The sequence below is a fragment of the Genypterus blacodes genome, unplaced genomic scaffold, assembly GCF_046128005.1.
Source record: "Genypterus blacodes isolate CSIRO-AG114 ecotype Tasmania unplaced genomic scaffold, CSIRO-AGI_Gbla_v1 ptg000199l_1, whole genome shotgun sequence".
NCBI lineage: Eukaryota > Metazoa > Chordata > Actinopteri > Ophidiiformes > Ophidiidae > Genypterus > Genypterus blacodes.
Genome location: NW_027466998.1, coordinates 106,028 through 120,686, shown reverse-complemented (window position 1 = coordinate 120,686; position 14,659 = coordinate 106,028).

The following is a 14,659-nucleotide window of genomic DNA, read 5'->3' as shown; positions in this document are numbered from 1 at the left end:
AATGTGTGTTTCATAAGTGATACTGCAGGTCTTAGCGTACAATACAGTGTACAGTGTACAGTAAAGAAACTGGTTGAACACCTGCAAGATAGAGGAATCCATTTTGTGAAAAAAGGATTGCATTGGTCATTCCCTGACATGGGACACCCTAAAAAGATGCAAGGACTGCACAAGCATCAATCATTTCTCACATGTAAACTGTGGGAAATGAAAAGTAGCAAAATAGTGCAATAGTGCAAATATGGCAAAATAGAGAGCTTGTAAAAGGGCACTTGTTTAAATTTTTTTTTAACAAAACCAATTTATATTTTCAAAATGTTCCAAATAAGAATAATTTTCAAAAAGAGAAAATATTCGGCGTAATTGTGAGTAGAATTTTTATGCACTTATATTTGTATTTATGCCAGTTATATCTTTGTATTTTTTTACTTGTCTGCCCACACCTTGAGGGCCAGTCTGTGAAATTATTTTCTTACATGAAACCGGTCTTTGGCTCGAAAAAGATTGGGCACCCCTACTTTAGATGGACGTTTCTCAAGATTACACAGAAGCGGAAAAATACGTGGTTATCACAATAGCAGAAGAATATGTATGTACCGGAATACTTATAAGACGCATTTATTATGGTTGTATTGTCATTTCATTCAACTGATCGATATCGATATGATGTTAGGCACCCTTAGCAGGATGTCCCTTTTGCTTTGGTCAGATGAGTCCTCTGCCCTCTGCAGAATGTAGCCTACCTAGTGTTTAAAACCATTACGTTTTGTGTTGTTTGCTTTTATTTATTAATCTACCTTATTTTCATTTGTACTTACCTAAAATGTTTGATTTGAGTCTGAAACATGGGAAATTGCAGGCATATTTTTGTATTGCCCATTTGATTGCCTGTGGAAAATAAGCTAACGAGTTGTTGAGTGTTCATTTTGTGGTGAAATGGAAATGTGTGTTTTGTTTGAAATCTGTATATTTCCAGTTGTGACGGAGCGGCACTGTGCCAGTGCGGCCCCGACAATGACTCTGGTCAGTGCACACACGCACACATGCACACACGCACTTTCGCCCTCCCTCCTATCCGTTCTCCCTCAGTTTGAATAACCCCGTTACAATTTCACAGCAACCAAAGCACCACACTGGTGATCGCAACTTACATTTACGCACCATGCGGCTTGAGATGCGCTGCGCGCTCGCTCCGCGATGTCCCAGCCGGAGTGGGTTGGCCAACCAGAGGCGTCACATTTGCTTTGTTTAAATGGAATGGTTTTGCGCCCTTGCACGGTGACGTGAAAGGGAATAATTTGTTTTTGTTTGCAGAATCCATTCTCTGAGTTACAAATGACCTGCTTTTCATTTCTGTAGAATGAGATATAGTAGGGATAATTTGTGTAATTTATATTTGAGGTTAAGGTAACTGTGACTGCTGTTTTTGTGAGTAGAAATTGGGTTAATTGATTTATGAAATTGTTTAAAGCCTAGTGGGAGGGGCTATGGAAATAAAAGGAGACTGCCTCAGCCTGGGAGTGGGCAGTCGTGGTTGGGTTACACCGAAGGCAACAGTGACGTGCTTTGTAATGAGTCAAGTTTAGTTTTGGGAAACATTGGAAACCTGTTAGAGCTATTGAGGAACTCACTTTTCCTTAGAGTGTGAAACCTGTTTTGTAAGGCAATTCTTGTTTGGCAGTCCTGTGCATTTTTCTTTTGTATCTTTTGCACCTTGGAGGCCGGAAATAAAAGAACAACAACGCTATCTTCTGACTACGCCTGGTGTTTTGTGGAGTTTAGAGGTAGAACCCCGCAACACCAGTACTTAAGTACTTAAGAATGTGAATGTTTTTGAAATGAGAATATTTTCACTGAAGCTATCGGAAAGAGAGCCTCCGTGTCTGATGTTTTTTAATTAATATCTCCCTTCTTCAGGGTGTAACATTTTGGGGGCTCGTCCGGGATGAATGTGAGGAAGGCTAGCTGTCCCAGTTAGACGTAGATGTCTATGTTCATCATTCAACCCTTCAAACCTACAACCAGGACGATATCGTGTGGTGATACAACAACGGCGTAGAGAGACTTGCATGCAATCTGAGGTCAACCACGGTTGCCAGGAGAACTGCATCAAATCTGCATCTTAGTGAAGGTACCACATCACACTTACATTGTCCATGGGTCAGAGACTGAGATGGATTCATCAGAGTTGGAGGATCTGAGTTGTAACAGGCTGCTCAAAATTGTGCATCAGGGCATAGAGCCCCAAATGCTAGACCAACAAATTTGGTTCAAGATCAGGTTGTTCAGCCTTCAAACTCAGAGCCTTTGCAAAAAGAGATTGAGGCACTACAATTTGCATTGGCATTATCATTACAAGTTAAAACAAACAAAACCAGTGAAACTAAAAGGGCTGAGGACGCTCAACACGTTCCCTAACCTCATGTTTCATAGGCCTACAATTATGCAGCTACCTTGAGGGGAAAATTAACCTTACCTTACCTACTTTGAGAAGAATTCTCAGGTCCCACTACCAAAGAAAAGGGAGCAACAGAACTCTACAAACAACTCCACAAAATTTCCTGATCTGTGTCCAAGATTTGTGTAAAAAAATCTTGTTTGCTTCACAGGAAGCAGAATCTGGTCTAAGATATGATCCTGTCCTTGTTCAGAGCATGTTTCTCCACACTGTCCTGACAGGTTTGCAAAATGATAGCATTAGGTCTTGGTAAATAAAGCAGAGAGACAAAATAAAAAGAAACCACTTACCCAACTACGACCAACCACCTGCAGATGAAAGAGGAAAAAATACAAATGAAAGCCCAGCCGGATGTACTAAACAAGATAAATACATTTGACAACACAACGTCACTTGGTAAAGCTGTTTAAATTTCTATTCAATCAAATTCACAAACATTCTGCCCCCCTTTGTCACAAAACGGTTATAATAATAATAATAATAATATTAATAATACATTTTATTTGTAGAGCTTTTCATAGTTAAAAACAATCCCAAAGTGCTACAGAGTACAGCAAAATTCTAAATATTATAAACCAATCAGCTGTCCAACACATCACGCTGCTGTCAAGTTTGGTTACGTGGCACCGTAACAATCGGCTAGCAAGCACACGCCAGATTTGACGATGACCGCCCCAAAAAAAGGCAACCAATGGAGAAATTCATGAGGAATTAAAAAAATGTACGAATGCGAACGTCAAGTGTGTGCGTGTCTCATTTGCTGTGCAGCGCCACCTCACCGAAGTCCACAGCAACTTTTCACAGGACTTTCCGGCTGCTAGCAGGGCGTCATGTGTCGTTCGCGAACAGGCCAGCTCAAAAAGCCAGCTCTTTTATGTGAACGATGGGAGCCGGAATGATATGATGGTAAACAAAACAGACAAGGATCATAACATCAAGCAGGGAGGGCGGGGCTTGCTGACGGTCTACTACAGGTACAGAGCAGGACAGAGAGAAGCATAGATTAGTGACAGCTGGAAAAAAGCAGCATTTGGATGCATTTGAACAATTGTGACAACATACAGTCAGAATGCAGAATCAAGCCATCATGTTGAGCAGGGTCCACAAAAAACCATCACAGACATGAGAACTGTGCATCCAACAGTTCAGTTGGAAGAAAAAATGTGCTCCACCCAGGCTCTCAATCCAGTGTATGTTCTTCCAAATAGGAAAACACTGTTTGGAAGAACATACTGCAGGACAGAGAACATACTGTACAACAGAGAACGTGCTTCACTGCAAGAACATACCAGAACAATTTTAATTCCTCATGAAAATAGTACCACACTTTCATCTCACTAACATCAGAACAGACTGAATGTATGTGAAGTACAGATGATAAGGAATTCCCTGAATTACAGAGAATAGAAGAAGAAGAGAACAGAAATTGTGACACTGATATGTGGACAGACATAAAATGTGAAATATATATATATATATATATATATAAGGTAAAGTATTGGTAAAATAGTAAAAAATAAGTAAATAATAATAAGTAAAATAATAACATTGTTTTGTTTTCTATGATATGAATATGATGTGAATTTATTTGTGTGAGCTTGACACTGAAAATGTATACAGAAAAAAAAACAAGCTTATGTTGCTGAATTGAAGTGTTGGATATCAACATTTTGTAAATGTTCACACAAAAGACTCTTATTCAGCTGGTTTGGGTGGAGAGTGAGCCATGTGGATAAATGTTCTGAATAATGTAAAACAGCTTTCGGACACTTTTATTTTGTCAAAGTAGCTCTCAGAGACAAAAAGGTTGGAGACCACTGTACTAAACAAACAAGAGAAATGCGTTCTGACATGGCATTATTGAAAACACTGGGCGCTGAAGTTGCAGAAATCAGAGAATCAATCCGACAGCCTAACCCAGTACAGACAAGTATATGGCTCCACCTGTAAAACCGGGATTGCAGCGCTCTTCCTCAGTTTCAGTATTCACGACAAAGCTCCTGGCTGGCCTCCCCCAGGACCAGGACGAACAGGAGAGACGGTTCATTATCAACGGGGTTTCGCACCACAACGGAAATACTCTGCCCCAAATCGTGCACGCATGAGAAAATGCATTGGCTGCCACCAAAGTGGAAGTGAGTATTGCAACCATTGCTACAGATGCAGCAGTAGCGAACATTTCCTTGCAGGTTGCAGGATGAGAGTAACCAGGCAAGATAGAGATGGGTCTTTAAACGAGGTAGGGTTACCCCCACCGGACAGGGAGTAATCAACAACAGTATAAGGTCTGTGGCATCGCAAAAAAGGATGGAAAATGAAAGTGTGCATCTTGCAAGCAAGACAGTTCTAAAGCCTATCAGATGAAACATTGGCAAAAACAAAACACAAACGCAACAAACCTCTTCACCCACCGGTTAATCAGCACGCTCGCCAAAGCTTAAATGCCACTCTCACAACTAAAAAGGACAGCCATTTCTAACTTGTTTCACTGGTAGGGAAACGTTGTATGGTTTAGTGCTAATACAAGGCTGTAAAACTAAGGCATTATTATTATTATTATTCTTCTCTCAAGTCTGTATTGTTGATGAAGAGTGGAAAAACAGATATTTGCCATGCCACAAGTGAAGAGATGTCTCTTGAGTTACTTGATGCGCCGGATGGTTTAACGATCACAGCTGCTAACAGACAGAGCATGCCTTACAGGGGTTTGATTGAAGTGACTTGTAGCTTGGCGGTAGAGGGAGATGACTCCAAAGAACTGGTTCACCCCATGCTCGTGATGAAAGGCAGACATCTCTCCCAGCCCATCCTTGGCTTTAATGTCATAGAGCGAATAATAAAAACCAACATTACGGAAAAAACTGAATGCTACGGGAAAAGAACAGCTGGATGAGACACTGACAGCAGCTTTCCCTAGCCTTGAAAAAGAAAATGTCACAGCCTTCATTGATCTGGTGACTGCTGAACAGTTATCTGACTATGTTGTGAAAATGTCAAAAGGGAAAATGACTACCACAAAACACACCCAAGATTGACTGTAAAGTGCAGACACGGTCACTGAAGAATGACACCACACTTGTCTTTGAGCCTGACGTAAATCCTCAGTGGGCTGATGGTCTTGAGTTTTGTGATACATTGATAAGACTCAGAAGTTGTGTTTCACCTTCCATTGTTCTTGATGTGCAGAATCCTAAGGATCGTGATATTGACTTGTTGGGAAGTACTGCTGTTGGTGCTTTATGTTAGTGATGTGTCCCTTCGTGTCGAGGATTCGAAGCATGTGTCGAGTAATCCAGGAAGACTTTTGCTAAGCGCGTATCGAGGCGGAGGAGCTGGTTCGCCGGCTTGGCGCGCGATTCGAAATATGAGGGGCAGCAAAACGCAATCGACCCCACGGCTGACGTGCGGCTCGGCTCGAGTGCTCACTGATTTTTCTCTTGGTGTACAAGATTTTCATATTATAAAATAAACATCTAAAATGCATAGATCTATATTTGGCAATACAGACAAAAAGCGGTCAGATTTCAATGTTATATTTCTTCACATATAATTTGTCATCACACGATTGTGAGGGATGTCTCTAAGTAACGTTAATGTTCCAAACATGAAACATTCTAATGTGCGTGTGCAGTCTCAGAACTGAACAGAATCACCATGGATGCAGGAAAGCGTAAAACTATACGAAAATATGAAGATGAACACCGGAGGTTTTGTGCTGCTGCGCTGTTGTTTCTCTGTCTCCCGAGGCCATCTGATTATGGGATGGGCCGTTCTCTTTGTTTACAGTTTGAACATTCTTAATGAGTTGATCTTTAAGCACTTTTCCCGTGGGTTATCATCATTATCTTTTGTTTCTAGTTCTTTTCTCAGCAGTTGTGTTGTCTTTTTTTTTTTTTTTCTGTGAGTGGGTGAGTGGCTCTATGGCTCTTCGATATAGGATCCGGATGTGTTGTGGCTTTATGAGCTGGACTGGTAAACCACTCCTGATTTATTCAATTCACACAGTAGAGCAAACGAAGCACCATAAAGCTTTGGCCCATGACTGAACCAATTGGATGGAAAGCTTCAATGCTTCATCTCGCAATTTCTACAATAAATTATGAGCTTATATATTCATATGGTGAAGGGAAAGTGAAAAGAAATTGGGAAGAAGGTTGTGATGTGACTGTGCTTCTGTTACATGGTTTGTGAGTGCTTATGTTACTATGGACATTGACATAGTCATTTTTAATTTTTAATTTTTCAAATAGCAGCTTCTCCACAGTGCTGGGCTTCAGGCAGTTTCTTTTTTTCTGAGACGATCGCCTGCTTTCGAAAACACCCTTTCACAGGGCACAGATGAAGGTGGGGTACAACAAAATGTAATTGCAAGTTGGGGTACAACAAAATGTAATTGCAAGTTTGTACAAGTTGGGATATGTTCGGCATGTTTGTGTCTTTCGTATCGCACGCCAAACTCGCGAACCAGCTGTTCGTGATGCAGGTTTACGAGGCTTCGAACGTCACCACCACATACGTCGCCAACACAAGCCTCGATATGCACTTCACAAAAATGTTCCTGCATTATTCGACACACGCTTCGAAGCCTCGACACGGAAGTTATTAATTTATTTATTGACATCTCAAACATCAATCATCCATTAATTCAATTCAAAGCTTCAAACACCAAAGCCATGTTGTCAATATAATCACTGCCTGTTCTACATTTATTGTCCACTTGATGGCACAGTAGTGAAAATGAAGCAGCACGAAGCCTCGGCCCATGTGTCGAGCAATTGGATGGAAAGCTTTAACGCTTCATGAAGCTTCATCTCGCCATCACTACTTTACGTCATGTCGAGGCTGTGTACCCATCTACAGTTTTTGAGAAAACCAATCTCCCTTCTCCAGTGTTAGTGAGTCAAGTCAATGCAGGTGGTGAGCAACTTACTGACAGTCCATGCGATCCACCAATCGATCTGAGTCATCTAAATGACCCTGAATGAGAAGTGGTGCAGCAAATGCTTTGTGAAGAATGCTACTCATTTTGAAAATGACAATGACATGTATCGAGAAGCTGAAGTTGAGCATATCGTTGAAGAATATGGATCCTGTAGCGCGCACTTACCTTTCAGTGCCAAAACCACTATATAAGGAGATGAAAGACTATTTACACAACCTTGTTGCCCAAGGATGGGTACAGAAATCCAACTCACCTTATGCATCACCAGTTGTATGTGTAAGGAAAAAGGATGGCAGTCTACGTCTTTGCATTATTATATGATTATCGAGAACTAAACAAAAAGACCCACCCTGATTGACAACCGATTCCTCGAGTGCAGGACATCCTTGACAGTCTTGGTGGCCACTCATGACTCTCTTTGTTACACCAAGGAAAGGCATACCATGAAGGGTTTGTGGAAGAAGACAGCAGGCCTTTGACTACATTTGTGACTCCATGGGGCCCGTATGACTGGATAAGGATTCCATTTGAGCTTATGAACGCACCCATAGCCGTTCAACGCTGTATGGAGGAGTGTTAGGAAGATGTGAGAGACAACATTTGCGTCCCCTACCTGAATGACACACTGGTGTACAGTCAAGCATTTGAGGATCACGTCACCATGTCAGGAAAGTGCTTCAGCTGTTGAGGAAACATGGGATTAAACTAAAAACCAGCAAGTGTGCAGAATTCAAACGAGGTCCATTACCTGGAAAGAGTTGTTTCAGCTGAATGTAGTAAAATCAATCCAGCTGATACCATTGCTGTAAGAGCCTTAAAAGATAAGAAACCAAGCAATGAAGGAGAACTACGAGCCATCATGGGCTAGTGAAGTTATTACAGACAGTACATACAGAACTTTTCCCGTATTGCAGGACCACTTTACAATTTGCTGAAAGGCCCAACAGAGGACAATGTACCCCAACACAGGATAAACACAAGTCGACACACAGGAAAGAATAAAGGAGTGCTGTCAAGTAAACCAATTGCGTGGACAGAAGAACATCAGGGCATATTGGAATGGTTAACAGACAGTTTGGCTGAGCCACCAGTCCTCGGGTTCCCACATTTCTCATTGCCATTTGTCCTTCATACACATGCCTCAAATCAAGGCCTCAGGGTCGTCCTATACCAACAACAGGATGGTAAACTCCGATTGATAGCCTACAGTTCCCCAACACTGACAGCCGCTGAACTCAATTACCACCTACATTCTGGAAAATTGGAGTTGGCAGTAACAGAGAAATTCAGAGATTATCTCTATAACACGCCTACTTTTACAGTGTTAAGTGATAATAATCCACTTACATCACTTGTCCTGCATGCTATTCCCCAATCCATGACTTAATAGGTTTTGTCCTGCATGCCTTTGCTCCTCTGTATAATCTTCCTTTTTTCCTTAGCCACCAAGGTTTTCTCGGGAGTTTTTCCTCGTTTTCCTTGAGAGCTTTGGGCTGGGTCGGGAATTGTCCTAATGTTGTGGGTCTGTAAAGCCCTTTGAGACATTGTATGTGATATTGACTTGACTTGACTTGAATCACAATGCTGTGGATAGTTTTCCCTTATTTTTGGGACACTTCTCCTCAACTGCGTTGCCGTCTTCGCCCAGCATTACAGCAAGGTCTTTGTGTACACGTGGAGTCAGCTGGTTTCTCTCTGGCCAGCCGCGCTGGCACGGGAAAAGCTCGAAATCCCCAAGAAGTTGAGAAAGAAGTACAGGGGATGTAAGGCTGGAGTGAAACTACGAGAGAAGAAACGGAGATACAAACCGTATCTCCCTTCGATCACCATGGGGAACGTGAGATCGCAAGCTTACAAGACGGACAAGCTAGTGGTCTTGGTGAGGACTCAGCGAGATAGTGGCAAGAGAAAAGGTGGGGGACTTGCTACTTCTGTTTACTCTATTCACTCATGTCGTTGTGAAAGAATAATTGTGTAGCCTAGAGATTGAATGCTGTGAGTCTAAGGCCGTATTATCACATGTTATCCTCTTGGCTGTTTACATTCCTCCCTCGGCCAGTGCGTCGCTCGTGAGTGACGTCATCCACCCGGACGCATTAATTGCGATATTACGGGATTGCAATCACGTCCTTCTGGCAGCTACACTGCCCATGTTCAAGCAGTTTGATGACTGTCCAACCAGAGACAACAAAACAACCTTGGGTGACGTGTTGGTGATAGAGAGGAGATGAAGTGCATCCAGAGGCTGCTGAAGGAGTAGATCCAACAGGGCAAGGACACCGACAGGAGGGGGCTGGAGCGAAAGCTTCAGCAAAACAACACGAGGGAGGTGTGGAGCGGCATGAGGACCATCACTGGCTACAAGCGGACCGGTAGCCAGACAGCAGGAGGGGACAAGAACTGTGCCAATGAGTTAAAGCTGTTCTTCACTAGATTTGACGAGAGGCCCACTGTCCACTCCTCCAGCTCGATCGACCGCCCTCAACCCTCCAACCACGCTTCCCCCCTCCCCCACCAGTCCCCCACAACAACACCATACCTGCTATCCTTGCCCTACCACCACCTCCCCCAACCAATACCAGCACTACTCAGCCACCACCTCCCCCCACCAGTATCAGCACCACACAGACTCTCCCCACCGCCTCACAACACCTCTGCCTCCACCACCACTGCACACCTATCTCAACCACCACTGCACACCTATCTCCACAGCAGAGCATGTCAGGAAAGAGTTGTGCAGACTGCGCCCAGGTAAGGCTTCAGGTCCCGACGGTGTCAGCCCAAGGGTCCTGAAAGCATGCGCTGCGCAGCTGTGTGGAGTTCTGCAATACATCTTCAACCTGAGCCTCAGTTTGGAGAAAGTCCCGGTGCTGTGGTAGACATCCTGCCTGGTTCCAGTCCCAAAGAAGTAACGTCCCAGCACCCTCAACAACTGCAGACCGGTGGTGCTGACGTCCCACCTGATGAAGTCCTTGAAGAGACTGGTCCTGTCACTCCTTCGGCCCGTGGTCAAACTGTCACTGGACCCTCTCCAGTTTGCCTATCAGACTCTCCCCTGGTTTCCTGGATAGTGGACTATCTGACTGGTCAGCCACAGTTTGTCAGACTGCAGGGATGGGTGTCTGACACTGTGGTGTGCAATACCGGGGCCCTACAGGGTACGGTCCTATCACCATTCCTGTTCACCCTGTATACCTCCGACTTCCAATTCTGCTCGGAGTCCTGCCACCTGCAATAATTCTCAGATGGCTCTGCAATAGTGGGCTGTATCACCGAGGGGAAGGATAAGGAGTACAGGGGCGTCATGGACTGTTTCGTTGAGTGGTATGAGCTGAATCACCTACAGCTTAACACTGACAAAACGAAGCAGCTTGTGGTGGACCTCCACAAGAAGAGGTCAACCCCACACCTGTGTCCTTCAATGGGGTGGCTGTGGACTCAGTGCAGGTATACAAATACCTGGGAGTCCATTTGGACAACAAACTGGACTGGTCTGCTAAAGAGAGATGGCCTCCACCCTTTTGCTCCCGCAGCCCATCTACTTAAAAATATTAACCATGCACTAAAGTTACTCGCTAGCGTCGTGTTCAAAATACTTCATCAGGCCGGCAAGAAGAACTTCAAGTTGAGAGAAATCTCTGTTAAGCTGTTTATTAAGCAAAAGAGGTTAAAGCTGTGATACAGAGCATAACTCAGCTGAGGTCTCATGGTCTCAGCCAAGGTCTCAATGAGTTTCAGTGGTCCACAGACTGCAATCCAGTTAACTGTCTACACCTCCACTCAATGAGCCCAGAACTCATGATTTTCATACAATATAAACTGTTCAAATGTGGGTGTGTCTCCTCATTTGTGTTGGTTTCTGGTTGGTGGTCCCCTCCACTCGGCACATGATTACTCTTCATGAATCCTGTGCATTGTAGATGATGTAATAGGGGCGTCTTCCCCATATTGATTATCTGCACCCCGATGTGCAGCATTCATTACCCATTTGCTTGCCTGTGGAAAATAAGCTGACGAGTTGCACGTGAATATTAATTTTGTGGTGAAATGGAAATGTGTGTTTTGTTTGAACTTTGTACATTTCCAAAGTAGTTAAGATTGTGAATGGTTTTGAAATGAGATGAGCAGCCGTGTCAGATGGTTTTTAGTAATATCTCCCTTCCTCAGGGGGTAACATGGGCAGTGTGACAGCTAAACATGGTTGATAGTGAGGCACAAACTCCTATATGTGGGATTGTGGGAAAGGCAAGGATCAGACAATTTAGTCAACCACACACTCTCGCCGTCACCAGGGCCATCAGCACATTAATGGAGAGATGGATGGAGAGACTGAAATAGTGGAACTTCAGTCTTCAGATCCTGGAGAGGTTCAACAGCCCTAGCAGATTCATCTGCTCCCCAAGCAATGCATTTTTACTCAGAACTGTTAAGGATTACAGGGAGACTGGGAATGGCTTTAACTCCCTCAGTGAAGTGTTCCTCAGATACCCGAGGAAGACTCTGCTGAGCTGGTGAAGCCTCTCTTCCTGAAGCTGATCGCTGTCCTGCAGAGAATGATGGTGGAGAAGGAATCAATGGTCTGCCAGTTCAGTTTTATTAAACAGATCTGAGTGGCTTCCTGCTGTTTCAACTTCAATCTACTTGTACCTTATATTGCCTATTTTATCTCAGGGTCTACGTACAAAGTTTAACAACAACAACAATAATAATACAACCTTCCTTCTTTCTTGTATCTCTCTGTCCTTTTCCCCCTCTTTCTGTATAAAAAATGATATCCGAAATATCCTATAACCGTATGCGTCATGTAAAATGTTTTCTTCAATAAAAACAAATAGCAAAAAAAACCAAAAAAACAGATCTGAGTGAAGTCCTACTGGCCGTACTGAAAGAGCATGGAATACTGAAGAAATCTTCCATCAAGACCAGCCCTTCTGTGTGCTTGAAAGGTCTATAATAGACAATGGGCCTCATTCATCAGTATTGTTTGAGCATAAGGCATTGTCATAAAATCCCATGAAGGCAGCACATTTCTCAGCAGTGGTGTGATCGCAAGAGGAAGACAACCTGTCAGCTTCTTTATAATAAAAAGTCTTCTGTCTGACGCTGAGTAGAGGAAAACACAAATTTATTTAGATTAACACTGTCAGTGTCACAGGAGCAATCACACATCTGCTGAGTTTTTAAAAGTGGTTTGACCACAAACTAGGAGCAGAAAAAAGCCTCGCTACATGTTCTGATTTGTACAAGGGGTGCAAAGCTCGACAGGGTTGACTGATAAGACATACTGTACATGCAGATTTAAGAAATGTGATATTAAAGAAAATGTCGAATTTAGCAACAGTACATTTGAAATTAATCAATCATCTTTTGATTTTGAAATTAATGTATCAATGAATTAACTGTTAATGTTGTATTAGTTATAAGCTACTACTGAGAATAATCAGTCCCAATGCTGTTCATTCTTTGCAAAGGCTTATCCACTGACTAAAGGTTATCATTCTTAACGTAAGAAGATCTATGCAGCATGCTCTCACTCTCTCTCTCTCTCTCTCTCTCTCTCTCTCTCTCTCTCGCTCTCTCTTCTTCTCTTCATAGCCAAGATTGTTGAGAAAGTGGTTTTTAATCAACTCAGCAACTTCATGAACTCAAATGGACTCTTTGACAAATTTCAATCAGGCTTCCGAACTCACCACAGTACAGAAACAGCTCTTATTAGAGTGTTAAATGACATAAGATTGAACACTGACTCAGGCAAGGTGTCAGTTCTTATCTTGCTGGATCTCAGTGCTGCGTTTGACACTGTGGATCACGGTATACTGCTGAACAGGTTGGAAACCTGGGCAGGACTCAGCGGGGGACAGTCCTAGAATGGTTCAGGTCATACTTGGAGGAGCGGAGTTATTTTGTAACCATTGGAAGAAATCAATCTGATCGAGTGGCTATGACGTGGAGTTCCTCAGGGGTCAGTTCTTGGACCCCTTCTATTTAGCCTATACATGCTGCCTTTGGGTCAAATTCTGCAGAAGTCTAAAGTCAACTACCATAGTTATGCAGATGACACACAGATCTATCTTGCACTGTCTCCAGATGACTGCGGTCAAATGGAGTCATTGTGCGACTGCTTAGAGCAAGTTGAAAACTGGATGAACCAAAATTTCCTTCAGTTAAATCAAGAAAAAACTGAGGTCATTGTTTTTGGCAATAAAGAGAAAAGGGCTGCTGTCAGTAAACACCTTGAGTCACTGTCGCAAGAAAATAAAGACCAAGTCCGAAACTTAGGCGTGCTGATAGACTCAGACCTGACCTTCAACAATCATATCAAATCAATCACCAAATCAGCCTTTTATCAACTTAAGAACATATCCAGAATTAAGGGTTTTATGTCCCAAACAGATCAGGAGAAGCTGATTCATGCTTTCATCTCCAATAGACTTGACTACTGTAACTGTCTTCTGACTGGATTCCCCCAAAAGAGTATTAAACAGCTGCAGCTCATTCAGAATGCCGCAGCCAGAGTTTAACCAGAACAAAGAGATCAGAACACATCACCCCCGTTCTCAAGTCTTTACATTGGCTCCCATTGGCTGTCAGGTACAGAATAGATTTTAAAGTTCTGCTACTGGTCTACAAATCACGGAATGGTTTAGGTCCAGGAGCCCAGAGTTCAAACTAGACATGGTGAAGCAGCTTTTAGCTGTTATGCTGCAACAAACTACCAGCAGAACTGAAATCAGCCCAAACTGTAAGCACTTTTAAATCCAGGTTAAAAACATTCCTCTTTCAATCTGCTTATGGCTGAGCGTGTTAAATAATTTTAAAGTGTAATACTATAAATCCTCTTGTGTTATATTATTTTTTCTTTTGGCTTTTTTTTTTCCCCCCTCTTCTTTGTTCTTACTTTTAACTGTATGCTGCTTTTTTCTAAATGCCTTGTTTTTATTTAAAGCACATTGAGTTGCCTGTATGAAATGCGCTATATAAATAAAGATGCCTTGCCTTGCCTTGCCTTGCCTTCTTTCTGTTGCTCTCTCTTGCACACACACACACACACACACACACACACACACACACACACACACACACACACACACACACACACACACTGAGCAGGGGAGGAGTCTGACCCCTGGGATAAAAATCCTCTGACAGAGAGAAACGGACATACCAGCAGAGCTAAGGGAACCAGAACCAACCAGTAGAGTTGTCAAAACCAACAGAACTATCAGCTTCTTTATAATAAAAAGTCTTCTGTCTGAAGC